Below are 2,731 nucleotides of genomic sequence, written 5' to 3'. Positions count from 1 at the left end.
GGCCGATTATGATCGGTGGCCGATCGATTGGCACACCTCTAGTACAGGATGTATTTGTCTGTTACACAATTTTTATGGTCAGTTAGAATAAATGTAGCTCCAGAATGTAGAGAATCCATGAATTCAGTGACTTTGATTTATGATTAGGTACGGTAAAAAGTCCAGTCTTAAAAGGTTGACTGGTGACAGTAAAAATGTCCAAAAGGAAACCATTTTCATCATTAAGTATTTTGCCTCCCATAGCGTGCGTCAGCCACCACAGAGAACAGAGATTACCTGAAATGGTTTAGTCCAAAAGCATTTTACAAACCACTAAGTACACTGTTGCTGCCAACAACAGAGCATCTGGACATTTAGATGGGACAGAAACAACTCAAATTAGGAATTAATGACAAATTGTACTGCAACTGTTCATTTAAACTAGCTCTTTTGAAGGCTTGTCCTTCATATCATTAAGCTGTGTTATAAAATCATGCTGGACGATTAATTCTTGTTTTAGACAAGAATTATTCAAGTTAAATTTAAAACATGCATTATATTTAGGTAATGATAGACTGAAGATAATGTGTTATTTTAACAGAAACAAAACTTGACTTCATGCTTAGTATTTCTTAATTTCATAATGACTCAAAGAAATACTTAGAATAGTCTAATTTTAATGGAATTAAAATGTACATATTTCAAAAAGTCAGATTGTAAATCACAAATCTTTGTTTTAGACATTCAACTTAATCTCTTTCAATCATCATTGACTAAAAAACTGGTTTTATGTAAATACAAAAGACAATTGAAAAACACACTTATGTGCAGGAATGTATTGTATGATAGCAGGCTGTATGACAGAGGTCAGAGGTTGCTTCTTTGGTCTGCATGTGTTCTGTGGATCTGGAGAAGGATTAGACTGTATCCTACAAGATGAGGTTGGAAACTGTAATCTGAAAGAGGGATTTTTTTTATTTAAAATTACAAATGTATTCAGTATAGTGTACTTTGTAATTATGACATTTGCAACATTTTGTTATCCTGCCATGGGCCCATACTGCTGGAAGAGCCTCTATGCTTTTAATGCGATAATAAATGATAATGGTAAGTTTTCATATTTACTGACTTGTCTTAATTCTTTACTTGTTTTTGGGTTTTTTTGTTTGTTTATGCCTTATTTTTTCAATTACAGTTTAAAATGAACATGTCATGTGTCAACAGCTAAAACTAAAGTTTTGAATGTAAAGGAGCAGTTTGAAGAAAAAATAATCTCATATAGTGTAACCCTTCTCCAAAAAATCAATCCACAAGCAACCAAGAAGCAATCAACCATTCATATAGACACATCTTCAAACACAACAGGCAACGAGTATTATAAAGATAATAAAGAAAACAAAAAAAAAACAAACATTTTGGTAATACAACAGCACAGGCGTTTGTCCGTCTGATTTCAGATCTCACAATCCTGTCACTCGAGGCCTGCCTATCCTGAGTCTGATTCTGCTTGCGGTTTCTTCCTGTTAAAACACAGTTATTGTTTTCTACTGCTGTCCTGCACTTCCTTACAACTGAGAATTTCAATTAGCAAGGATTCAAAAAGCTTTACAACAAATAACCTCTGTGGAAAGATGGTTTCCATCTGGAAAGAAGGAGTATGAAATTTCTGCTTTAAAAATATGTGAGTGTGGAGACATTGGAACTCTTATTTATTTTATTAATCTGAAACCCTAGAACATTGGGCTACTTTTCACTCAATAAGTTCAACCAGCTGTCATAGTCCTGAATAACTAGGTGCTGTCTAGCTTATTAAGCAAACTCAGAAACTGCTTAAAATGCTACAAAATTAATTTAGTTTGTGTCCAAAATTATCTGATTGGTGGAACTAGATGTAGAGATGGAATCTACAAACTGGTTGAAATTGAAGAAATGCAATTACTAAGCATTGGACTTGACAGACATGCAGTAGACATAATATCAGACCTGAAGAAATGAAACATGTGGGAGCTAAGTAGGTGTGCACTACCAGCAACCAAAGTAGCTCCTTCACTCGATATAGCTGGAAAAGGCATGAGTTAGCCAAACTCTAGGGTTGATTTGTTTCTTAGAAATTGCCACAATCATTTTTACCTGATGCGTCCTCCACTTCAAAGTCACTATCATCTGAACTGTCATAGTCCAAGGCATCCAAGAGAGAGGCAGCTAGTGGTTTCACTTGACGTCTCTTCAGACTTCGGTCCACTGATAAACAGTCACAAAGAAAAACAAACAGAAGAATACATGTTTGAATGAATAGATATTATCATGACAAAATTATTAGTAGAATCAAATTCAATGTAGAATAAGGCCAGAGTAAAAGAAGGCAGATGTGAGCTAATATGTGCTGTTGATTCTAGCCAGATGTTCAAACACAATCACTATGTAGGCATTTAGAATTTCTTTGTGTTTATTTCGTAACTTATGTTACCTAATAGAATTATGTACCAGAAATGTTTTTCAAAGCTTTACAGTTTGTTAAAAAAAATGTGAACAAAAATAAAAGCATAATACAACATTTCTCACTTTGAACTGCCTTATTGCCAAAAAGTGCTATAGAAATAAAACGTCTTCTTCTCAGTGTTAGCAGTGACTTTAACTTGTATTATTCTTTGCATTTTTCAATATATATATATATATATATATATATATATATATATATATATATATATATATATATATTTTTTTTTTTTTTTTTTTTTTTTTTTTTTTTTTT

At 32.9% G+C, this 2,731-nt stretch overlaps 1 long non-coding RNA gene across 1 annotated transcript; it reads right to left on the bottom strand.

Annotated features, from left to right (window-relative positions):
- Positions 1 to 638: 638 nt before the first annotated feature.
- On the bottom strand, positions 639 to 2,196 carry LOC106964740 (uncharacterized). Its single transcript, XR_001428493.1, has 2 exons — positions 2,110 to 2,196; positions 639 to 1,499 (listed from the first exon to the last, which is right to left on the bottom strand). It is a non-coding gene; the product is annotated as an uncharacterized LOC106964740 (long non-coding RNA).
- Positions 2,197 to 2,731: the final 535 nt, after the last annotated feature.

Source organism: Poecilia latipinna, unplaced genomic scaffold, assembly GCF_001443285.1.
Source record: "Poecilia latipinna isolate Pla-1442-1.1 unplaced genomic scaffold, P_latipinna-1.0 Scaffold1712, whole genome shotgun sequence".
NCBI lineage: Eukaryota > Metazoa > Chordata > Actinopteri > Cyprinodontiformes > Poeciliidae > Poecilia > Poecilia latipinna.
Note: the sequence above shows the minus strand (reverse complement) of the source record. Positions and strands in the feature narration are given on the sequence as shown.